Raw genomic sequence first — 27,074 nt, forward strand, 5'->3', positions numbered from 1 at the left:
ATTATTTTTCAATTTTAATCTAACGTTTTGTAGCAGGAAAAAACTTGTTACAGGACTTTTTGGTTCTGCCAAGTTCGCAAAATCTTCTCAGGTCTTACAAAGGTAAAATTTTATATAGCGGTAGCTTTGATTAAAAAAACAATGAATAAGAAGGAATTAATTGATATTTTTTGGGATAAGGAATAAAGAGTATACTAAATATGTAATTATACCGATGATGACGAGATTTATGTTTTTTTTTGTTTATTTCTCAAACAAAAATACTTAACCTGCCATATTTCGGCCCCCTGAGAAACAAGTTTTTTTTTTCACAAAATGTTTCTTTGTTGACTATTGCTGCCAGTAGGTAGTCTTCATTATTGCATGCAAGAAATAGTGACAATTTTTAAATAATGAAGCATCACCAAATACGTAACCAGCGCGGATGAAGGCGCGGGCAAAAGCCTGTTACACGCAAGAATGATAGCTACCTTTATAGAACCATTAAACGATAATGTTCAAATCAAAAGCTACCCTCGCCGACTTCCGGTGCCGGAAACGGCTCATTATCATCGGACGTGGTCGTATCTTCACGGAGCATCTAATTGGAGCTGACCAGGCGATATATGATTAAGAAGCTGGTATCAAGCTTGCAGCTTTACGCCTGTATAAAGGCATATAGGAGCTTTATGGCATTGAATCACGATATATGCGAGGAAAAAACGGAACCCTTATAGGATCACTCTTTTCCGTCTGTCTGTTAAGACCCTTTTTCTCTGAAACGCTTGGAGTTATCAAGCTGAAATTTATATCAAATACTGAGGTCTACTTTGCTTTGGAGCTGTGAAAAAATCAAACTTCTAAGACAACGCAATCAAAAGATGCAGCCGTTAATGCTGCAAATTTCCGCAAATTTTCTAAACTGGCAAGGGAATCAAAATCTACAGAGTGCTTCCCGTGAACTCAGAATCTTGATATTTGGTATCAAGGTAGCTATTATAACACAACTAACTAGAAAAGTATGAAAATCTTGTTTTTTATGTCTGTCTGTAAATATGAAACACCAATATAATCTGACCCCACACTGGCGTACATTGTGCTTAAGAGTAGGGCTCTGCATACACTGGATGTTTCAAATCACTCGGAAAAGCAAGAAATATCTTCAAGACACGATTCCCGTTTACTTACATACCTATGAATGTGTACGGAACCCTCGGTGCGCGAGTACGACTCGCACTTGCCCGGTTTTTTATATAAAAATAGAATTGTGAAAATTAATACTATACACGCAGTTTAGGTTAGGTTCTTTCAGTCGGTCTTGTTTATTTTCACAAAAAAGAGATAAATGATGACAGATAACCCTAAGGCTACGTTTCCACCAGAGATTTGCAAGGATGCGTTGCAAGGAATATGTTTCACATTGACCAATAAAAGCGCTTCATTTACCTCGCCTCGCTGCGCTCAGCTGTTTTCACCAGTTTGCTGTGCGAGGGTGTAAATGGAGCGTTTCTATTGGCTAATGAAAAACACTTCCTTCGCAACACATCCTCGCACATTACTGGTGGAAACCCTGCTTTAAAGTGAAGAAAAACTTCGCGAGGAAACTGCACCCTGCGAAACATTTAAATGGTGCGTATAAGTTCTTAATTCGTACCGGGCCCGCGTGGGAACTAAAACCCGAAGCTCTCTATTCTAGAGAGTCAATTGGCTATCAGAGACGATTTTTTCATTGAAAGCGCTCTGTCTGATCATTAGTTCAGAATCCATTTGTTCCTTTTGACCCTGTTATTTCCACTTTGATCCGGTTATTACCAGTTTCATCCGGCGCCGGCCGTGTTAGAGAATTTCCGGGTAGTTTTTCACATCCCGCGCTCATGCGCTTTGTAGATTAATATTCGCTAAGTTTTTACTTGGCTTTTTTTCGGATTAAATTTATTCAGAGATGTTTTATTAAGTTTATGAAAATTCTAGTTTATGCCCGCGACTTCGTCTGCGCGCATCTAGGATATCGCGCGGTGGCGCCCTCTACCGGAATAAAAGGTATCCTATGTTGATCCTTGGGGTTCAAAATACCTATATACCAAATTTCATCAAAATCGGTTCAGTGGTTTTGACGTGAAAGCTTAACAGACAGACAGACAGAGTTACTTTCGAATTGATAATATTAATATTAGTAGGGATTCCGAGAAACTACATTTACGCGTCGGGTGTTAAATACACGTTCTAAAAACAGGACATTTTCGTGTCCCCGAGTTTTTTTTTGATACACCGGGGCAGATTACCTGAGAGTGGAGCAGTCCCGTTCAAAACGACACATATGGTCCCATTAGTATAACTCACAAATTGGTCACACATTGTGTGGTGACCCCCACACTGGGTGGGGAACAATAAAGTTTCGAGTATATCAATCAGGAGGTACAGGATGCTCGAGGCCGATCTAGAGGATGTTGATATTATTTTGTTGACGGACGCACGGCGCAATATTACTCGATTTAAACTAATGTCGGTAGGGGCACGGTAGAAATAAGTGGCAGGTTCAGAAATGGTTTGCTTTAGGTACAGTGGACTTTTATTTGTTTAGTGGAAAACTACAAGAAATACTCATAATCAGTGTGATGGTTGCGTCAATGTTTGTTATTTAATCACGAAAAAATGCTAAAGTTATTTTGATGAAGGCATATAATATAATATTTGGGTTACAAATCGGAGATTTTTTTTGTGAAAAAGCTGAATGTTAACTGTATTACACTGTTTAAATTGTTATTATTTTTACTTTAAGGCATTCTTTCCTGGTCATCCTTTATTAAATTAATATTTACACTATTTTAGCGTAACCTTATATCAACGTGTCGTATTATGACTATAGTTATGTAGATCTGACAGCTTTTCTAAAAACTGAAGATACAAACTGAAATATAGATGCACAGAAAAACAGAAAATAAGACCATCACTGGAATCGAACCCAGTCCACGATGGCACTGATGGTAGCGGTATAGACGCGGTACGGATTACCGAGGACCTGGGTTCGATTCCCAGTGATGGTCTTATTTTTCTGTTTTGTGCATCATATTTCAGTTTGTATCTTCAATTTCGGTTTTACGGGATGACCGTAAAAGTAAAAATTTGTAATTGAAATAAAAAATACAAAAAGATTCCAAAAACCAATCTTTTCTAAAAACTGATTTATATAGGCTATTGTTAATCTTAATGGTTGAAATAATCAATTAGTTGTTAGAATCAATTCAATTCTCCGCGTAGGAGGTGACTATATAACCACAAGACCTATTAATACCAAAAAGGGAACTTTATCGCGCCATTCCAAATTCAGTCTTTTACCCCAGAAGATAAAGTAGAAGCTTGTGAAGAAATAATCGTAGTTATAACTTTTTTGTGGGAAATAATCGAATAAGCGGCTGTCAGGTAGTCCATCAAATAATTTTTTGTATTACACTTTAGTGTTATTACACAATTTGATAAGCGCCTTAACAATAAAGCGCATACAAAAACACTTAAACATGAAACGATACCGCGATTGACTGATTTACTGACAAACAATGTATGTACAGTCTAAACAACTGAAGCTGACTTGAAATTCGTCAAAATTTTTGAGTATAAAAGGTGTCTCCGACCATTGGGCTTTAAATTCAAAGGACTTTGGGCTTAAAACCACTAAATTTCATAATACCTTATTCACTAACACCCCTAATTTTCAAATTGCCATTGGCTCATAATACCTAAATGTCAAATGTTTTGATTCTTAAAATAAAAAAATTCAATTACGAATTTGAGTATAAATTTCATAGGTATTCTCTAAATACCTAAAGATTGAAATAGACATTTATCTAAATATACCAAATGACGAAATGACAAAGCTATTATAACTCAACCTAGTTAACCTATGATTAAAATAGTTTGAATTGGGTTTCAAGTTAATGATTATTAACATAATTATAAAATTTGTATAAAATTGCTTACAGGTAATTAATTTGCGAAATAACTCAATAACTTGGTCATGCGCTTTGCATGCACAAATAATTATTATAGGTTGGTATTTGTACATACATCATTTCTATGTTGTCAAGCTTATTACAAAGATATAGCGATAGACACTAACTACTTAAATTTACACAGCCGTTTGAGCGCGAATATTAGCAGGTACCGTATATTTTAATTTTATAGTTTTTTTTGATAAATCCAAAATTTCTTAAATGATTAATATTGAACGACTGATTGTTGCTCCATTTTTCCATTAGTATCTGAAAATTACACCGTTTCACAATTGTGAATTCATATCATACTGGTACTATAAGCCAAATATTTGGTCGAGTACCACCCTAAAATTAATTATCGTCTGCTTCCTTTCTGCTTCTCATAAAACCATAACGTCGACAAGACGTGTCTGTCAACTGAAATGTTCTACTTTAGTATACTTTAGCGACGCGAATCATAAGGAAGTTATTTAAAAATTTAAGGACCACTTTCTTGGCTCCAGGTAGCAAGCAGACAAGGTTGATCTCCCATCAACGCTTAAGAACGGTACCCAAAAAAAGCATTTACCCCAATTTTCTGTTTAGATTTAATAGGACCGCTCAAATTAAGTACCGGAATTGTAAAACTGAAAATTTGGTAAACACCGGTACGGATAATGCATAATGTACTTCTATCGGAAGAAAACAAATCTCAATTGGAATCCGAAGGCACCCGATGTTTCAATTAATTACTAAATGAGTGAAATTTCCAAATCCATTATTATGGTTCTACTATGGGTAAGCTAATTGAGAGAGCACTAGGTATATAATATATATGAACTTATCAGATAAAATACGATAGAAATAAAACCATGCAATGCATTACATCTGTCTGCATGTGTATCTCTGTGTGTTTGAGCAAACAAATGACTGATTACTGTATTCATATTCCAGTTCGGTACGGAATTTTTCGATACCAGTTCCAAGCTGATTCCTGATTACTGTATTCCTATACCGGTTCGGTACCGGTTTATTTGGTACAAGATCCAAGCTGATTACTGATTACTGTATTCTTATACCGGCTCGGTACCGGTTTCATTTGGTACCAGTTCCAAGCCTTGGTTCCAGTACTACCACCGTATATGTTTACTCTATAATTATGTAGTTAAGCTAATATGTTATTAGGCTCGGATTTATGGCACAATCAAGTTAATAGTGTTTGCCGGCTTCAAACACTTAGTTTATTTATAACTTCACCTGGGAAGTTAGCTCCTGTGACGCGAGAGCATAAGGGCTTTGATATTGTATTAATGCAAATATAATTATACTGGCAATTGTCCGCGATTTTGCCGTTCCACGTGAACACGCATTTCGGAATAAATAGGTTGTGTTAATCATGAAAAGCGTAGCTATTTTTAACAGTGTAATGTTTTTAGGATTGGTTCCTTTGTATCCGTGGTTACCGCTTACCTACAAACACACAAAGTGTAGTTATTAATAGATAAATCTAAAAGTTCACTAATGGTTTTGTTCAGATATTTTTTTCAATTGCTTAGAGCAAAATCCTTACTTAATAAATGTTATAAATGCGGAAATATGTCTGCCTGTTTTTTACTTCATCACGCTCAAACCGCTGAGCCGATTTAAATGAAATTTAGTATGCAGATAGTTTATATCCCTAGGATATTTTTTATCTAAAAAATTGCATGGTACCCCCGGGATAGCGATATACGTATTTCACGTATTAATACACACGGAGTTGCGTTCTAAATCTTGTGAATGAATGATAAATACAATAGTACTCGTAAATACCCAAAACCCTATTAAAATTATAAATAAATATATCAATGCGTGGAAAAACACTCATTTATAAAAACCTTCTTCGCATTAGAACAATTATGTCAAATGCTACTTGATACCCAAAAACTTCCAAAAAACTTGAGTACTGCGTTTTGATTAGTAAATTTTTGTTGCTGACTGTACGTGTATGTCCGTTGAATCTTAACGCCCACTCTGTGGTAAAATGGTCGTTTACGACAAAACATTGCTTGTTACTAAACGGTTTGACATACATTGGTCTTTGTTCCTTGTTACATTGGAAGATAAAGACTTCATTTAGTCTTACGGTGCGTATTTTACAATAAATTTACTGATTGCAAAATATAACCACGGACATACAAAGCAGTTAGTTGAGGTTCTAGTAAACTCATTTTAATATGTTTTTATGTAAAAAATACGACCTGTTCTCCAGTGTGATAGCTGTCACAGATCCGCTACTCTTGTGTCAAATAATTACAACGTTATAGTTAATAATACAAGTCTTTTTTTCTTTTTAAAGTTTGTGTTAGATAAAATAAAAAGTTTGTGGCTTCATCGGTCACAGCTGGGTCATAGTTAAATTGAAACTTTCAGAGAAATAAAATAAACAGCTGTTTTTGTACGAAAAAATACTGAGAAGGAATAATTTTGCATGAAAATTTACATTTACATCAACAGTATCGTACAGTATTTTTACTCTCGAGCATATTTTGTTACACTTTGAAGCTTCTGATCCCTAGTTTCCATATGCCTCCGGAGTGAGGTGATAGCGGTGCTGGTAATTCGGCCAATCTGCAGTAAATTATTACTTCTGTACAACAAAACATTAAGAAAGGATAATTTTGCATGAATTTACATTTACTTCAACAGTATCGTACAGTATTTTTACTCTCGAGCATATTTTGTTACACTTTGAAGCTTCTGACCACTACTTTCCATATGCCTCCGGAGTGAGGTGATAGCGGTGCTGGTAATTCGGCCAATCTTCAGTAAATTATTACTTCTGTAGAAAGGATAAATGAATTCACATTTGCTTCTATCGTACAGTATTTTTACTCTCGAGCATTTTTGTTACATTTGAAAACATAATCTTTGTACATTCACATTTGCTTCAATAATATCGTACAGTATTTTTACTCTCGAGCATGTTTTGTTACATTTTGAAGCTTCTGAACACTGGTTTCCCATACACCTCCGTAGTGAGATGATAGCGGCGTCGGTAAATCGGCCAATCTGCAGTAAATTATCCATTATGACGTGTTCCATTAAAAACTTCCAATCCCATAAAACCGCCGTCAAACAGGACGGCTACAACAGCTGTTGCTTTTGGTGATTCATGGCTTACAATATAGATACACATCAAGTATCAATCTAAATATGGCTTCATCTTAATTGAAGTTTTGTGTTGTATAACTCTTTGTACATAAAATACATGAAATTAACAGTTCACAAGAGAAAGAGATGTTTGTACAAAGGCGAATTTATCCTGTAAAGGGATTATTGCCAGTTAACCTTACCAAGTTCGTACCATTTATTTTTATTCCTAATGATCGTCTATTGCTAAGTTAAATGCGTGAGTTAAATTACAAAAATTTAATCACATGAATTAAGAGAAAAATAATAAAAAAATCAGAAACAAGTTTAATTTACACTAAATGTCTATTTAAAAACTTAATATTTAATTAAATTGAAGGCTGCCATACTTACGCTACTTTCGGTCTTTCTTATTACAATTAGACTTGTTTTGACAAAGTTAAGTATATTATACTGCTCTGTTAGTAATTTTGCTTACATACTAACATACACCCGTGGCTTCGCTCTCGGAGCATAACTTCTTATACCGTTATAATTTCTTAAAATTCCTATTAAATTGTTTATCTACATCGTAAACTCCTCTTTGTAGTTTTTCAGCTCTCTACTTGCAAGTCGAAGGATTTGAACTGGGCGTTTCGCCAGGGCTGTAAACGCATTAAGATTTTACTCCTTTTTTACCACCATCTCATCCTAAATACGCCTATCAAAAGCGATACCTCACTTTGTCTAACATCGATATATCACAATGCGTGTGGGTTGTATTGTAGCCACATTGTAGCATTAAACGTATCAAGTTTGTCAACGAGACCTACGATCTTTTGTGTAAATTAAATGATTTGTAGTTTTTGATCCAACATAGATCACATTAGCCCTGACAAGCGGGTCTGTTAGGATCGCCACTATTCTTTTACTCGAATCTTATGTAAAATTAAACTTAGTTCACTTTGGCTATCACTTCCTTCAGACTTGGGACCTTGTGTTTGTGAGTCGTTGTGGCGGCTTCTTTCATCGTTTTATGAGCTAAGCTCATTGTAACGAGGAATTCCGTGGTCTATCGTTTTAGGAATGTTAAACATAATTTTATAAATAACATTATATGTAATGTCGTACTCACGACTGTAGTTGTGTAACAGAAACTGTGTTTTTTTTTTCGTCTTACAAAAATGAAAATACACGAGCGATATAAGCGAGAAGAAGTAAACATATAGAAAGACGGAGTTTTTTTCACATTCATACATTATAAGTAAGGATTGAAGGTTATATATAACATTAATGTAGAGGTATAGATTTCGTAATGTCGTTCTGTTTATAATATATAGATACATCATCATAAAACGAATATTTACCTGCACAATGGTATAAGTACGAGTACATCAGTTAAGACAACGTTGTTCTAACGTTATCTGCCGAGTAATCGCGCCTAGGGCTTGCTAGCGTGCTAAGTGCACTAAGTGCCTGGTAATGAGGCCTGGACGGACATTAGCAGCCGTAGTTAACATTTAACTAACTAGACTCATTTTACCGTAAGGATAGTTAAATGCCTTCGAAGGTTTTTTGTTCTTTTTGAATCTGCGAATGATGAACGAGATGATTTTCTTGTGATACAGATTTGTTCCTAGCTCCACCAATATTAGAAATTATAATTTTTGAGTTTGAATCAGGCTACTTTAATTAAACGATACGTTTAATGCTATTTATACCCTTGTTTATGCAGATTTTTTTTTTATTTTATTTGGTTTGAGTTCAGCATAAACTGAGCTACAGAAGCAACTTTTGTATCGCGTAAAAAAAATCGTTTCATTAACTGATCATATTTGTTAGAAAAATAAATACAAGATTTTTTAATGACTGGCTATTTATTTATTTATTTATATTCAGGATAACAACAGCCATAAATGTAATACAAGGAACATACAACATGGTTACATCACAAAAGGCCAATAACACTTATCCATTAAGTTTTAAAATCTATGTCATCATAGTGGAAATGTTCACACCAGACACGCCAGCTCATGAACAATATCTAAAGTATTATAAGAAATTGTGTATTATAATTATAACTATCTGTTTCCTGCAAGAGTACCTAATGTCAGAAAGACTAAAACAAGCATACATGAGTGGGGTTTACCAAGATTGTCTCTTGTTTATACCCATAATTAATTAGGAAAAAACATCTTCGTCTGGTTTGCTCAAGAAAGGTCACTACAGCTAAAATAATACATACATATAATCACGCCTCTTTCCCGTAGGGGTAGGCAGAGACCACTTCTTTCCACTTGCTACGATCCTTACATACTTGTTTCGCTTCGTCCACTTTCATTATTCCCTTCATACATGCTCTTCGGTTTAGGGTACTCTTGACCTGGCATTTTTTCAAGACGTCCCTGATTTGGTCTCGAAACGTCCGCCTAGGTCTACCCCTTCCAACACTTTCATTCACACTCGCCTCATACACTTTTTTCGTCAATCGTTCTTCATTCATTCTCTCGACATGGCCAAACCATCTCAGCATACCTTTCTCAATTTTTGTCACTACATCTTCTTTCAGACCACAACGTTTCCTTATCTCACTATTTCTTATCCTGTCACTCAGTTTAACTCCTATCATACTTCTTAACGCTCTCATCTCAACTAGCTAAAATAAGATATTAAAATTAACTGAAAAATCAGAAGTGACATCCATCTTCACTGCACTGGGACAAACATGATTCGAGGCTAACCATTTTTTCCTACCAAGTAACCTCTACCCTTACAAATGTCCATGCCACAAACAAACAAAATATAATCAAGGAAAAACAACGGCCAAGTCCCTCAAGACCCTACGGACCCTGGGGTCGGATATTAATTTACCACTTTTCCTGTACAAGGAACCCAGCCCCTCAGGGCTTGCGGGAGCGAGAGGGAACAACCTGACGTATCCATTTCACGGTGCACGCACATTTTGTTTTGGGGGACTTGGCTGCATTTTTTACACATTAAAAGAGCATTAGGAGTATGCAACGTATCTGTAGTGCAGGTTATGGATATATAATTAGATCGTTCTACTTTTACGCAGTTTAAAAATTAATCCGGACAATTCTGTAATTGGGTTAGTTTGTTTCTATATCAGAATTCAGATGCAAAACCAAGGGAGTCAAACTCACCCAATAACTCAATGAAATAATCTAGAATAATTTTCTAGACTCTATCGATATTCTATATTAGAAAAATGAAGAAAACATAACGACTGTATTAACTTTTCCACTATAACCTTAGCGCGCTAAATAACAACCTTGTCGCAGGTTTTTTATGCAGCGTTTCTGAAATTCAAGATGTTATTTTTGGGAATTCCCACGGGAATTTTTGTGAAATCTCACAATTTAAATTCAATTGATAGGCCTACTTCTTTACGCGCCTGCCCCTACATCGAACCCGGCACCGCTAGCTTAGCCGGAGCTAGTTAACCACTTAGCTACGGGCCATCGCCAATAGTAATTAGTATTCAAATACCAAGATAGGTTTTTGGAGTCTTTTTGTATTTTTTATTTAAACTCCAAATTTTGTTACTTTTACGGTCGTCCCGTAAAATCCACATCGAAAATACAAACTGAAACACGGATGCACAGAACAACCACAAAAAGAGACCAGCGCTGGGAATCGAACCCAGGTCCTGACCATTCCGTGCTGCGTGCTATACCGCTACACCACCACTGGACATGAGTACAGACACGAATTTCTCCTATGCACCACATATCTTAGCTTGTTTGTTTCTTATTTAGTCACTTAATCAGCGACAATAGCGACAACTCATTAGCAAATATAATTTTCACTGTTACTTTAAATAAAAACCTACCCACAAATCCAACCCTTCACCATAAACCTATTTATCCCACGACAACTACAACGATTCAGTGTTCATCGCGCGCTCGAGACTCTGACCACGCAGCGAATACTGACAACACTCCCAATGTATTGCAAAAATACTGGAAGTTCCATCAGTTGCGCATAGCCGGGTGAATGCAATAAAACACAGACTGCGCTTCTGGCCAGAGGCCAGCGCACGCGACGGATAGCGAATTATCGCGTGAAGAGTGTTTAATAGAAACGTGTGGGGCAATTAGGGGTCGCTACCGACCCCAGAAGGGGTTGATTTAGGGGTTCCAAGTTACAACGCAATTTTTTTCGGAATTTCAAGTGAAATTGATAATTGTTTGGTGAAACATTTGTTTAAACAATTCCTCAACCGCGACGTTATGTCTATGCAACAAAAGTGTGTTCATTCAGCTTCTACACTGACACACACCTCACAAAAACCCAACTATCACCAGATCACTGCCACCACAAAATGCTGACCGTTTCGAACTCAACCGGAGTTCATCATCAAAGCAACACAACCGTTTACTACGCTAACAGATGTTAAATGATTGTTTTGGTTCGGTAGTCTAAAATACATTTTTTGTAGTGTAGCCTCCTGAGACCCGTCGTAAAGTTTCTGTTTTCATAATTTGAAGCGAACATTAATCAAGTAAAGTTAAAAAAAAAAAAAAAAATTATGTCCTCAAGTGAGGACCGGGGGACCCAGGAGGGTACACTATCCTCCTGAGTCCCAGTATAAAAATATGAAATAAAGTCAAATACCTACACATATTCCTTGATATTAATAGTTCAGTACGGAACAGTTTTGCTTTAATTCCCAAAGTTTTACAAAGTTGCGGTCACTGTTTTAAAAAGAAGAGTTCAAGAGTTATTGGTTCCGGACTTAATTCAGTTCAATAGCTTATTCAGAAATTCGCTCGCAAATACCTTCATTTACACAAATTGAGAAAGCAATCTATTTGTGAAAATCCCGATGGTGACAAAAGTTGCCAGAAATTATGGTAAAATAGAAATGAGACACACGATAAAGTAAAAAGTAAAATGCGAAAGAAAATGCAATCACTGGAGAAAAATATTTTTGGGTAATTACAATGTACGAGTATGTATAATATAGTCCACGTTGACAACTTGTTAGTCAACAACAATCTAAAGCAGTCAGAACTAACAAGGCCGTTTTCAAACCAAACTGAACGTCAGCCGCCGACGTTACGCAGTTTAAGATTGTTTTTTTGGAATCTTTTTGTATTTTTTCATCCCGTAAAACCCAAATTGAAAATACAAACTGCAAAAAGCTGCTGAAAGTGCTGGTCTTATTTTTATGGTTTTTCTGTGCATCTATATTTCAGTTTGTATTTTCAAGTTACGCAGTTTATTGTATTTCCATACATATTCAGTTTTTCATTCACATCTAACCGACAATACGTTATCACAGTAAGCCTGCTCACATTCGGCGGCTGACTGTCAGTTTGGTTTGACCCGGCCTTATCCCACCACTCCTTGTCCTAGCCTACCTTAATGACCTCACTTGTATACTCATGCATACTAAAAGTTCTATGGAAATATCATTATCATTGCTTTCAGAATCAATAAAGTAAACTAATCAAAATTTATTTTAAATAATTTGGAACCAAAATTTCCAACGTAGCCCTCTTCTGGTTTTTCATAATTTACTTCATTAACGATGTCCTTGTGAAGCATGTTTCGTCCCTTTTATTAAATGTTCTTTTGAAGTTATTTCTTTTAGCACGTTTTTGTTGCTTTGCTAATTAGTCAATCGTGAATCCAGTTTAGCGCGGTCCTCAACGAAGGGTCAAGGTTGCTTAGCAAAATTGCCGGCCCTTCATTAGAACTTGTTTGTAAGAATACTGTGTTGAAGTTTGTAAATGTTTGCATAACTAACATTTTGTAAGATCGTCTTATTTGGATGCTGAAGATCTACTTTTTTCGTTGTTTTTATTAACAGACGTTATACGAAACCGTAAGTTTTTTTAACGGTTTTTTTTATTTGCCGGAAGGATTCCGAAACTACCGTGTGCACCACATCGACCTCAACCAACCCATCCGAAAAATAATCATAATTCCTTCCTACTTTCTACATGAAATCAGAGTTAAAAAAAATTTGATATATTTAATTTTACTTAAGTTTTTCCTAATCCCCATCTAAATCTTTATTTGACTTGTCTTATGCCGCCTCCACATGCTTGGTGTTTGCCACAAATACCAAACACTTGCCAAACACTGAGCACAATCACCCAACACAAACACGGCATCCCCAGGCTTGGCGAGTATATGCCAAACAATGGCAAACATGGCGGACGACGAGCTTGTTGTGGCAGCGATTACTATCGGGCTGACCTATTTTTATTTCAAAAGAAAGCAAAATAAAATTAAACGAAAAAGTAGGAAACCAAGACGTTGGTGGATGATCAAAATTCACGAAAATCGTGTAAAGTTTCGATACATCGCAAACACGTTAGTCGAATACACTTTGATTTGTGTACAAAAACCGACAGCGACGCCGATCACTGGCAAACACGAACAAAAACAGGCAAACACAGGCGAACACCTAACCACGCGTTCGTGTTCGTCGTTTGGTGTTCGCTGTTTGCCGTTGTTTGCCAAGCATGTGGAGGCGGCATTAAATTGGCGTTTTAAATGTAAACACTGAATAGTTAGGACGGTTAGTTCGATGACAACACTACAAGAGGATCACAGCTCGTTGTCCACCTTAACGTGTCAGATCTCAAACATCCGTGAGACTCACTCATATTAAATGACATTGTAACGGATAACTCACGTCAAAATCGGTACATTTGACAGTGACAATAAAAATGACGATGAAAATGCGGGTAGTTGTGAGCCGGTGTTAGTTTCGTCGGGTAGTCGCGCGAGCAGAGCGGTGGCGCGCAGTGCGCATGTTGCGGCAGCCGCCGAGTCGCGTTGCTCCTATGAAAAAGGACTAATCAGCCCGAAACATGTCGAGCTAAACTTGATTTAACACGTGAGTTATCCGTTATAATATCATTTAATATCTCAGATCTTGTATAGCCTGTAGAGCTCTAAGCAAATTTACAAATTCATACAAACCTTGCAACTTCATTGACAAACAAGAGTAGAGAACAATAACTGGCTAAACAAATGTTTGCGACGCTGTGGCATCAGCTGCGCGTACGCACCTAGGTCGCTACTACAATGGCGTCGTAAAAATACTATTAAGGCGCATCGTAGCGCGGGACAAGTTACAAGAGACTTGATTCAAAAGCAAATGGCGTGGCAAAAACGACTAAGTTATACTTAACAATACAGTTTTGTATATAAACAGGCATGTGTTCAACGTATTAATAGTTCTGTTGAGGTATGCCTGACAAGTTTTGAATCAGTTCGTGGTTTGTCAACGAGAGCTCGATGAAAAGCCAACCGCGATGTCCACTATTAATTTATGTGACACTTGTATTGTTTTTTTTATTAATTATATTTTTGTTAAACAGCAGTTATGATTCAAACAATGCACTCTCAACAATTGTTAATGTGAAAATGTTTAAGTATTTTTGTTCTGCATTTGTACTACCGGTGTATTTCAAAAGCTTTTTCAAGACTAAATCTTAACTTGAGATGAACGTTTACTAATTACGCGTTTATTCTTTTTTTCCGTTTGTAGCAGAAATAATAAGAACGTGACATAGTAACGACTCAAATCAGCCTCCAATCAATCGAATACCTTACCTGTTAAGGTTGAGCAATCATAGTTTATCAAGCATCTTGCAACTCATTTGTTTCAACGGTTTTGACGTGTATATATTTGAAAAATAGCTTATTCACTTTAACAATGAGTTTATGACGTTACTTTACCGCCACCGCTTGTGCCTTGCGTTCAAAACAAATAAGCCTTTGCTCGATCGTAAACGCAGTATACAGACAGACCTTTTATCGCATCTTTATCTCCTAGATGCAGTTTTCAAGCGCCTATTGCATTTTGAACGGCTTTATCATTGTATTGCAATTATAGTATTCTACACTCGTAATAACTAATAGCTTAGTGTGTCTCTTTCTAACTAAATAAGAGAGATGCAACTAACTAACGCTTTCTTGCTTTCCTATACATGGGTAAACTGTAAAGTTAAAAGTGATAAAATTTTACTGGTAAATGTTCAACTTTTGTGGACAGTTAAGTTAAAATAAGAACTGCGTTTTTAACCTTTGATACTCTACGAAAATAATCAGAAATAAATCAAGAATTTTCACTCATTTATTTTGGATTATCTTTAATAAAACTGTAACGTCAATTTAGTACATAGACATATGTAAACCCGAATCGAATTAATATTAAAAGTATCAAAACCATCAAATCATAATAATATGACAGTTTGACATTCCATTTCCTACAAGTTAAAGTCATAGCTGTAAAGAATCAGGGTCGAATCCAGCTTGACACCAATCCAGCCGCCATTTAAGGCCAAGGGCCGTTTTAAAATGGCCTCCCAAATATGGCGACCAAAGATGCACACGTGTGTCCCATTTAACTGTTTTTATTTAGAATCCAATTCGTTTTTGTTTTCTTTTTATGTTGCGTATCAAATAAGTTGTAGGATTTTGATTTTTAATCTTGTTTAAGCTTGTACTTATTTTATTTTACGTTTAAGACTTAAGTTTAAGAATTGAGACTGATTGACAGGTTGTTTGCATTGAATCTCGTATCAATTATCATAAAATCTTGATTGGAATTATGCAAATCGATAAATGTTCTGTACACTATTTTATGAAACGGTATTATCATAAAATCACAATGTATTCGTGGCTTGGTTTATCTGTATAAACCTCGTATAAACTTAGCTTGAAGAGGGAAAAAGTTTCTTACTTTGTTGGATGTAATCCTCGACGTGAAATACAGAGCGTATTAGCATCGTAGCTCTCGAACGGATGGACTTATCTAAACACAATTTTTTCTTATGTATAGAAAGCTAGCTTTATTCAGCGATTTTTGAGATATTATACTTGTTAATAATAAAATCGGGAGTGTTTGGACTTGAAGACGAAAAAAAATCAAAGATTAAATAATAAAAATTGAAATTTGTAAGCAAATATTGCTTTATGTGTTTGACTACCTTAATGATTTCGGTTGCAATGATTGTACTCAATAGACCGATAAATTGTTCGTAAATATATCACTCAATGGTTAACACAGGTATTAACGTTCACGAATGACTGATGACAGATTGCCAGTGTGGATGTCCGAATGTTTGGACACTTTGGAACTAACAAATATTAATTTACAGACTTTTTAAAGGAATTTTTAAAAGGTTAGTAGACGTTACAGGTGACCGAAGAGCTTCCTCGGACAAAGAATTAGCTTGAACGCCGCCAGCATCTTCGGGACCTACCTAAGGGGTATTTTTTAAGTAATTTGTTTTACTTTTATTTTATGAAAGTTTTTTAAGTCTAGTGTATTTTTTTTTAATTTAGCGCATTATCTATTTCATTATTCTTAATTGTCAATAAATAAATATTGTGTCGTGTCGGACACCCACTGTATCCAAATGTGGACACTGCATCCACAAAGGATCATTTTACGAATAATAATGGTGTAATGGTATTATGTGTGAATCATCTTTCGGAGTAGAATGATTGAAAACGATCTGCGTTTCGTTTGCTCTAAATATATCAAAACTAAAACTCACTCAAAAAAAAATGGAGCTGGTGCTATTAATCGAACATAGTTTTTCGTCGTTGACGCGTGCTTCACATATACACCAGTCCTAGCAAAGGGCACGATATAATATGAAATGTCCCAGTTTTTGAAACGATTAGTTTTCACTTTCATTTTTCGATTTTTTAATAAAATAAAAGGATAATCATAAAAATACTTTTTCACACCTCTCCTTCAGAAAAGTAACTTTTCCTCCCTGTCGAGAGGGAGCAAAGTGCAACTTTTCTGTTCAAGGCTTTTCTAAGTGTTTTATTGCAAATGCCATTTTTTTAAGTCGATAATTGTAAAGCCACGCCAATTGACAACATTTCATATTTTTGAGCCCTAAATTTTATTGGTTCTGTGTATTTGGTTTAAAAAGACAAATACGCTGATAGTTTATTTATTTCTCTAGGTTTCGTATTTAATTTGTTATTAATTTTTCAATATTTACTTATTCTAAAAGGGCGTAACTCCAATTCTACGTAGGAATAGCCTCATCACCTTTATCTTACCACGATTAGAAAAAAAAGTGATCTGACATTGACCGACATCTGACTTTGCCACTGTCACTGGAGTAGGTCTGTGGTGTGTTGTTTGTTTAAATTGTACTATTTGTTAAAAGAAACGATTTTATCGACGAATTTGGCTGTGATAAGGGATACCGATACTGCATTACTTATATAAATACGACACCTTGCATTTACACGGATACCGACGGACGATAAAAACAAACATTGACTATTTGGCGCCGAAAAAGGACTAAGTACCGATATGAGGATTCCCGACGGCTATAGTGCTGCAAACAGCACAAATCTACCAAATGTAGATCATTTTATGCTGATGCAGTACATGTGTAACAATGAATCATTCAATGCTGCTGAAATTCGTGGTGCTAAAATTTTGCATTCAACAAGGGACGCATACGTTGAAAGTGCTATAGGATACGTAGCTGTCAAAAGACAAGATGGAAAATGTAAAGTTCAATGCCGTGTTACCCCCGAACATAGAGTCAGAACAAAAATGTATACGGTCACGGCGACCATTTGCGAGAATGAGGAAAAAATGGATGAAATAAAATGTGAGGATTGTGCTGCTTCCGAAGGAGGATGTAAACACGCGATTTGTTTTTTCATGTGGCTAATAAAAAGGTCTGAAGAGCCTCTGTTAAATGTTACTGGGCTAAACCAAGACTTTCAGACATGGTTACAAAAGGCAAGTATATTTTGGCCCGTGATCTGACGAAAAGAAAAATTTGATGGCTGAACCAGTTCCACTATTCACCAAAGATGATTTTATTAATGAATGCAAGAAGAGGAAATCAGTGATGTATTGATAATGAACTACTCTGAAGAAAAACTAGGTACACTAGGTGATCTGACTGTTTTTAATTTAGCAATAAAATGCAGTATAGAAAATGGTACTGATTTTACCTTTGAGCAATTTAAAACATTCTGTGAAGAAATAATGACTGCAGAAAAGATCAATGAAATACAGAAAAACACAGTGGAGCAAGCAAGTAGCAAGCTCTGGCACAATTTGCGGAGAGCTCGTATAACAGCTTCAAAAATTTATGAAGCTTCACGCTGTAAGACTTCTGATGGTGCTTTAGTCAAGATGATTTTAGGAGGCTATAAGGTCCCTGAAACCGCTGCAATAAAAAGAGGCAAATATTTGGAAAACAAGGTATCTTTAAAATATTGGTCTGAATATTGAATATAAGTAAGATTTTTAATAATTTATAACAAGCCTTAACCTTTGTTTTGTTCCAGGTTATAAAGCAGTTGGAAACAGAATTAAAACACCTATAAAAAAATGTGGGTTTATATTGATCTCACCAATAATGGGTGCATCTCCTGATGGACTGTCTGATGAATTTGTGATTGAAGTGAAATGTCCAATTAGCAAAAAAAACAATGAAAAATTATATCATAAATGGTATGATAGCAGAAAAACACAAGGCACAAATTATGTTGCAAATGCATGCTACAAAGATGACAAAAGGTCTTTTTAGCGTTGCCGACCCGGATTTTGAACACAACCAGGTCATACATAAATATTTCATAGACTATGATAAAACATATGTAGACAATATAGTTCAGGCAGCAGAAGACATGTGGAAATAAATAATATTTCCTAAAGTTGTGGCTTGTTGTGCATTAAACAAATAAATTACTTGTTGTTAATAGTAAAATGATATTGTTTTCTTTTTCCATTTTTAAATTTACTAGGTGGTTTTTGGCGTTCAAAGGGTTAAAGTCAAATCCAAAACATAGTTTCACTTCAGTCATAAATCTATTTCATTATATTTGGCATGACGGCACACAACCGATTAATAGTTTTTTGGCGTTTAAAGGGTTAATTTTGACTAACCACTCGCTTTACTACAGGAGCTATATACAACCCCAATGAACCCTCGTTTTATCAGTGTTAGGCAAATAAAAACATCAAAACATGTGTAATAAATTCATTTATTTATTCCCTTTTTATTATTGGAGACTGTATATTTATTGCACCACAAGCAATTAGCACGGCATTATCTAAATAGGCTGTACATTTATTATTGACTACAGAGTGAGGCTTAAGGAACTTAAAGACCCTCACTCTCCTAATAACTCGCTCAATGTGAACCCTAAGCTGGCTATGAGTTTTGCCTGAATCACTTCATCTTTAGACATTTTTTTGTCACTGAACACACTTGGGGGGCGTAGTAGCTTAACTGACTGTTTGTTCAAGATTGTTTCCAAGTGTTTAAAGCCTCGATCAGATAGTATACATGAGCCAGGTGGAATGACATCCAAAAATCCACATACTTCTACTAAACACACATCTGATATTCTTCCACCATACCCCTTTGATATGAAATTAATTAAACCATCAGGGGTTGCACTAATTAAGTATTTAACTGTATTACAATTTTTATATTGAGACCATGTATAGGATTGGTTGGATGGATCTGATGGCTTTTCAATTTCAATTTCAAAGGCATCAATGATGGCTTGAATATTGGCATACTCTACACTAGTGGTAAAGGCACCTGGCAAATTAAGTTTTATTTCTCTAGCACTAGGCCATTCAATAAATTGCTTGAAAAAAGCTGTCAATACAGCAAGTGTTTTTTCAAACCTACGCCACAAAGTAGTTTGTGAGATTTGAAACAAATCTCCTATTCTTATAAATGTGTCATTGCTTTTTATTTTATATAATGTAATAATACAATCTAGCTTTGTAATATCCTTGTGTGCATTACATAAACAGTCTATAACCCAATATAACTTCTTGGGTATTCCAATATATTGGAAAGGCTTTTTTTCTATAAGATTCAACATAAACAATCTACCATTTAAAATTATAGGGTGTGTCGCAGAACTAGTCATAGTGGATTGTTCATAACTTGCTTCTGATTCAGACACTTCGGATGTACTACCCTTAACGGCAGGCACAGATGCAACGCTTGCCTCATGGGTGTCTGCTGCTTTTGTTCTCATGGGTAAAATATTACATTGAATAGCACAGTCTCGCGGATCAGGACTTATTTGTGTAGATATTATAGCAGTTTTTGGTTTGCACATTACTGACTTGGCTTCAAAAAAGGGTTCTATACATTTTTCTTTTGTCGCTCTTGATGGTTCTGGTTCATCTTCAAAAAAAGGTCTGTCACGTTTATTTTTTGACACTCTTGATGAGCCTGGTTTATCTTGAGTTATAGTTTCTGTAGGTTTCGATATTTTTTTTAAAAACCGGCACAGTAGGCCTCAGTTTGGCATTACCTTTAGAAATTATCCATGACTCGTAATTTTCCAAGTCATACTCCAACTGTAAATTCAAAAATACATAACTATATTATCTTTGTGCTGAAGAATAAGTGTATTTAATAAACAGGTAAAAGTGACAATGTCTTATCAAGTCAATACGAAAACTTACATCAAGGTGGTCTTCACAGATGACTAGTGGTCTCTTTGGAATTACTTCTTTCCCTACTGCTCGACACCACTCCGCTTTATTTTTATACGGTACATGGAAGAAATGTTTGTCCGGTTTCTTCAAAGAGTCATTGTTACAACTTGGCACGAAACAATACTTGGTGTACTTAGGAGGAATATACACCTCGTCAATCCATGCGGGTTTCTCCATAGTAGGCAATAAATCCCTATAATATAGAATCTTAAATTTATTTTACTTCGTTATGTTACAGTCGTTAACATCGATAGTAAACAATTTACGTCAATGTCAAATTCAAATTTGTGACAGCAGAGTTTTTTTTTCTGTAACATAAGGTAAAGGCTATCCGTTAACTATTTCGTAGAATGGGTAAAATTAGACCATGTTTTTATTTATTTTTTAACTATTTTATTAAGCTATATATTTTTTTTATAAATATCGTATAGTGTTCAGGGGGCAATATGCTTTTGAATCATATATTCATTTTGAAGTGTTTATAAAATGAAATGTTGTCAATTTCTATGCTGGTTGTTTTTAATTCTATTTAAAAAAAATTTTTTTCAAGTTTCTTAATGCTCGGTGTGAAAAGTAGTATGAGCCACTCGGGAGCAGAATTATTTTCATCTTGGGCGTTAACACTTGAATCCCTCATTACGCTCAGGATTCTATTATAGAATCCTTCGGTACATTCTGTATTCAATGTACGCCCTCGCCGTAAATACACCATTTTGCTCCCTTGTGACACAAATAACTATTTACTAACTATTATCAACTATATGTGGTTATATTATAACAAAAATACTCGCTGTAGAGTCTTCGATTTAAATGTCAGAAATGCGGCAAAACTGTCAGATACTAAAAGTAGCGACAACGACTACGTGCTTTGGATTTATTTCTTGCTTCAAACGTTTTTTAAACTATGATCTAATATTTATACAAATAATTCAATAGCATTAACTATAAAATTAAATAACATCTTTTTATAATTCTGCTCCGTCCATATCAAAGGATGAATAGTGTACCTTAATAATGCCATAAATTGACGGATCCCATTTGATAAACGGTCGCAACAGACAAACCGACGCATTTACTGTGTTCCCGAAAAATTGGGCTATTTTATTACGGCCATAAATGTTAATTCTATACGCGACCAGGTTATTCTTAACAACGATATAAAGCCTTTGTGTTTTATTTAAACATGAATTATAAAAAAATGCATTATTGAGAAATAAAATTTCATTATCAGTCGAACAACCGATAACCGCTGGGGCAAACGAGTTCTTGAGTGGAGACCGCGAATCGGCAAGCGTGGCGTAGGACGCCCTCAGACTGGGTGGAGCGATGATCTTCGCAGGTTAGCTGGCAAGAACTGGATGAGACTGGCCGAGGATCGTGCTCAGTGGCGTGCAACTGGAGAGGCCTATGTCCAGCAGTGGACTAAGATAGGCCGATGATGATGATGATGATGAAAGTTTCATTGCCGAAAGACTTGTTAAAACCTATTTAAATTATGTACAGCGTGGTATTGATAAGGTAATTCCGAAAACATATATTTACTTGAGTAATATAAAAAAAACAATTACAAAACTAAAACTAAATATGGCAGAACATCTGAACGACATTTTTACTTTGTAATTTTAGTTAAGTTTGTATTTAGTTTTATAATTGGCTTTGTGAGTTTTTGCAGATTTAATTTTTAAAGTGTATTTATAACATTAGTATAATATCAGTATATTAATTAAGTTCTCATAAAACATGATATATAAGTAGGTACAACGTCAAAAATTTAAATGGTTTAGCTGACGATTATAAGCCAGAAACAGACCGACTGGTTTCGATCTTCTCGATTTTTTGTTACTTTTTTTTAATTTATTTTTTATTTACATTTTTTTAACATGTATTACTAGCTAATCTAATCGTAGACAAATATAATTCGTATTTTTTTTATTACTTTTATTTCATCAAAGTACTTACCACGATATTCTGTCAGTTCGAACATCAACTGAACTAGGCTGGAAACACTGCCTTTGTACCCGTTCAAAATTTAACCATGTACGAGTATCTACCTGCTAACTATACCTAGTTTGCTTTGTAAAAGCGGTTTGACTGATTTGTGTGTGAATTCTTCCACAATTAGTCAAAATACCACAAACGGGACTTATCACGCTATTATTACACAAGTAATATTTACCTCGACGTTTCGGCAACGTTACAGTTGCCGTGGTCACGAGTAGACTGAAGTGTGGGATGTCAAGTCTGAATAGCAGCGCGAGTTCTTCGAACTACCCGCACTTGATCACTAATAGTGCCGGCACTCGTATCACGAACTACCCGCACTTGTTCACTTTTATTAGTCACCCTATCACACCGACACACAACACTAACAACGTCCGATCGTCCCTCCGAACATTCATCCCGAATCTTCCACAATTGTTTTGTGATATTATGTTTGTATCTTTTAAATAAAGTACCTGGGCGACCGAACTTTGCTCGGGCTAAAAGTCAATAATAAGCGTTTTCCCAGAGATAAGACCAAGCTAGGAGATCGATTTGTCATCCCCGAAAACCCCCACGTACCAAATGTTGGAGCCGTTTCCGAGATTCTGATTATATTATATATATTTATACAAGAATTGCACGTTTAAAGGTATTAGATAACTAATATTAACTGTGCTCTACTTTTTGTTTCAGGTATGTTTCACTAAACTTCACCACTTGAGGCAACGGTAAAAGCTTTAAATTTTAATTATTTTTACCCACCACAGAACGGAGAAGGTATAATTGCGTTTACGGTGAGACGTTGTTTGTATCCTCCCTGATAAATTCGTAACTCATATCAAATCATGAATTTATTGAATGACAGAATAATATTCCCATTTATCTTCAGAATTGTAATGCCATTTTGATTAAAAATAATTAAATAAAATATAAATATAATAAATAAAATATTTATTTATTTATGTAGTTTTATGTAGTTAATGGTGTGTAGTATGTCTTTATAACGGCCCGAGGTTGCCGACGGTGCTGGCTGAAAAGCAGCGCTGGGGTGTTTTTAACGCTTCAGCATTATGCTGAGCCAGTGTCCGATTCACAACCGCAATGACACATACCTTTGTGTTGTTTTTTTTGTACCTAATAATTTTGTTGTCTTGTGTTGTGAATAAATGTATTTTCTTTCTTTCTTTCTAAAAAAAAAAACTTACTGCATAGATTCTTGCGGCAAATTCTTCATGGTAATTATTGTTGTGGTTTTTCTGAAGGCGTTGGCAGTATAAAAAAAGTCACTTGGAAAAGAGCCCTTCTCAGTTTACTTATAGTTTTTTTTTTTTTTTTGAGAAGGTTTATATTTAATCGTCAATTAACTCCCACTCTAAAATGTGCATTGTAACGGCAAATTCAAATCGGCCACCAAGAACAAATCTAATTGTGCTTCACAAAGAACAATTTAATTTGCATATAATGCCTTCTTAATGGACGTCCCGGGTTGGGTGCTGGCGCGGGTTTCCTAATGACCTGTATGCATTTAGTGTTTGCTGTTTTGCTACTGTTTGGTATTTTGTAGAAATTAATTAGGTTAATGACCCTGCATCTAGTTAGTATTTATTGGTGCTGTAGTAGTTTGAGTAATTAAAAGGGGCCAATAAACAAAGAGCAACACATACGTTTTAAAAAAGTAATTTTATTAGCTTATTAATAAAATAAAAAAAATGGCCAGGCCTTTTAGTCACTTAAAGTTATCAGTGTTTTTTGTTTGCTTTAAATTAATAAAATAAATATAATTATCACGAGACAATTCACACCAATTGACCTAGTCCCAAAGTAAGCTTAGCAAAGCTTGTGTTATGGGTACTTAGCAACGGATAAATATAATTATATAGATACATACTTAAATACATATTAAACACCCAAGACCCGAGAACAAACATTGGTATTTTTCATACAAATATCTGCCCCGACACGGGAATCGAACCCGGGACCTCAAGCTTCGTAGTCAAGTTCTCTAACCACTAGGCAATCTGGTCGTCTACTTTACTTTCTTGTTCGCAATAAAATACAATAGAAATAAGTTTTTGGTAAAAAAAACATTTTTAATACAAGCTTTTTTGCTGCCTCTTCTTTTTGTTGACTTTACTTGCGTGTCACCCAAACTACATTTGCATACCAAATTTCAAGTCGATGCCATTAACCGTTGAAGAGTTCCGTCCTGTGGACACAATCCTGGCCGGACTACCAGGATGGCACTACCAGTTTATTGTATTGTCACGCAATTTACATAATTATACTAAATTTCAAGTCAATCCACAGACAACGGGACAGGTGAAACTAAATAAAAGCTTGTAATAATAGAGATTGTGATAGGCTTGCTTGATTTTGACTACACTTTACCTTTTTTATGTGGTACACAATTTTGTAAATAAACATTTTGTATGTCACCTAACACTCGCGCGTGCACTTTGCTAACTACATTTTTTGACCAAAAAGTTTTTTATTCACAAAATAATTTGTACTTCATATAGTGCATTCAGGAACTATTATTACAATCGATTTGTCCTTTTTAAAGTACAGTGAGTTACTTTTAACCAGAAACTTTAAAGCACCAAAAGCATCCCTGTGATCTGACAGACCCAGTGCATTACTAATGAGCTTTGATAGTGGCCTTTGGCCTAGATCCTTTAGCTTTAGCTAACGAAGCATTGCTAACTCGCTTACCCCTTTATGTTCAAAGTTAGGGGCTGACGCGTCTAATTATTCTACGATGTATGATATTTATTGTTTGGCAGCTCGCCGTGGAATGATTTAATGTGTCATACGCGTTCGGTTGGTTTGTTAAAGTTAGTTAGTTTCTAGAATAGAATTTAAACAGTTTTGTGAAAATAAATTTGGATTTATCAATAAAACTACTGATACGTTGTTAGGAAAGGAAAGTTAGTTCTTAGGAAAAGAAGTTTTTTTTAATTACACCAAAATCAGAACACAATGAATCTTATATCTTTTAACAATCAGCTCATGTTTTGTTTAATTATATCGAGTATATCGCCAAGCTCGTGGCGTCTTCTTACGATGCTCGCTATACTCACATCTTAACCCTCACCACTCGCCTTTTTGACCCCTATTATACAATTGTTTCATAAAATACAATAACGGACTAGTTTCTGTCGAAAGAATTATAATAACAAACGCTGTCAGTAACACTAATACTTTAACTAATTTGCAATAACCAAAGGCATCAATCTATTACAACTAAAGTAATTATATTATCTACTGTTCCGCATTCTCTTTAAGTAACAGCTATAATTATGTCCTTCGTCTTGACCCTCGTCACAATATTTGAGTTGACCAAGCAAGTAATGGTCGGCTGAGTGCCGGATAAGGTTTCGGCCTCCAAGCCGTTTTGATAGGTGTGGTATAGATTCAAACCTTCAAAAGAAAGTATTTTTTATATTAATTACTAACGACCCGCCCTGGCTTTGCTCGAGTAGGTACAATTCTCAAAAAAAGTTTCTTTAGCACACTTCACACTTTTCCAATTGCACAAAAACTACAACCGCGCGAAGCCAGGGCGTGTCATTACTATAATTATAGATACAGAAAAAATATCATTACTGTCCATCACTGAGAACTACTGCGCTTTACAGATCTATGATTTGTCCAGTTCTTCTAATGTCTCCTCTGACTAGAAGTCAAATCCGGGACCTCAATAAATAGGTCACCTGCTCGTCAGTAAATGACGGATTCAATAAATCTGTAAATATTTCTAAAAGACATTAAGATTAGAGAACATTTATTTGTTTTATATTCTCCTGTATTTTCAAACTATATAATAGTAGTTTATTTATTTATTTGTTTGTAGTTACTTATGTAGTTTATTTTTAATGATTTTATGTATAATATTGCTTAAATCATTGTATTGTAGCTTCCACTATTTTTGACTCTTAAACTCTTTGTCGGTCCCTAACTTTGCTCCTCTCGTCTACTCAAAGGTTAACAGGTAGAGCTCCCTTAAAGAGATAAGTCCGCCTTTGTACAAGTATCTCAAAGTTTACCGATTGTATTTTGTTTCTTTTCTTTTGTACAATAAAGAGTTTACATACATACACCAACAACCGAATCCAAAGTCAACAATTTCACAAAAGCGAGGTATTTTTCCTCACCGAACTCGGAAGCAATATTGCCATTCAGGCAAACACAGCTGGCATTGTTTACACCCAAGGGACACATTTTGTCATTACAAAGTCTTACCATTTTATTTCAGTCGATTTGGAACCTTTTCTTACCAAGTACAAAGTCGAAAGTCCCAAGAAAGCGATATGACGCCTTTAGGGAAATAAATCGGTCAGCGATTGCTCAAGGTGTTGAGTGAGGTGTTGAATTAGTAGAAATGTGATACTTTTCGAGCAGGATATGGGTAAGTGTGAATTAAATAGTGGGAATGTAGGGAGAGGATGTTGGGAGAATGGTAGCCTATATAAACATATACATACGTAAAGAATAGGTACCTTAATACACTTATAAAA

The 27,074-nt window shown here is 35.4% G+C and overlaps 1 protein-coding gene and 1 pseudogene across 1 annotated transcript in view; one reads left to right on the plus strand and one right to left on the minus strand.

Annotated features, from left to right (window-relative positions):
- The window catches only part of LOC141439356 (uncharacterized), a 1,011,003-nt gene that overhangs the window by 673,558 nt on the left and 310,371 nt on the right, over nucleotides 1–27,074 (plus strand).
- Nucleotides 18,949–20,888, minus strand: LOC141439148 (uncharacterized; annotated as a pseudogene).

Source organism: Choristoneura fumiferana, chromosome 20 (genome assembly GCF_025370935.1).
Source record: "Choristoneura fumiferana chromosome 20, NRCan_CFum_1, whole genome shotgun sequence".
Classification (NCBI taxonomy): domain Eukaryota; kingdom Metazoa; phylum Arthropoda; class Insecta; order Lepidoptera; family Tortricidae; genus Choristoneura; species Choristoneura fumiferana.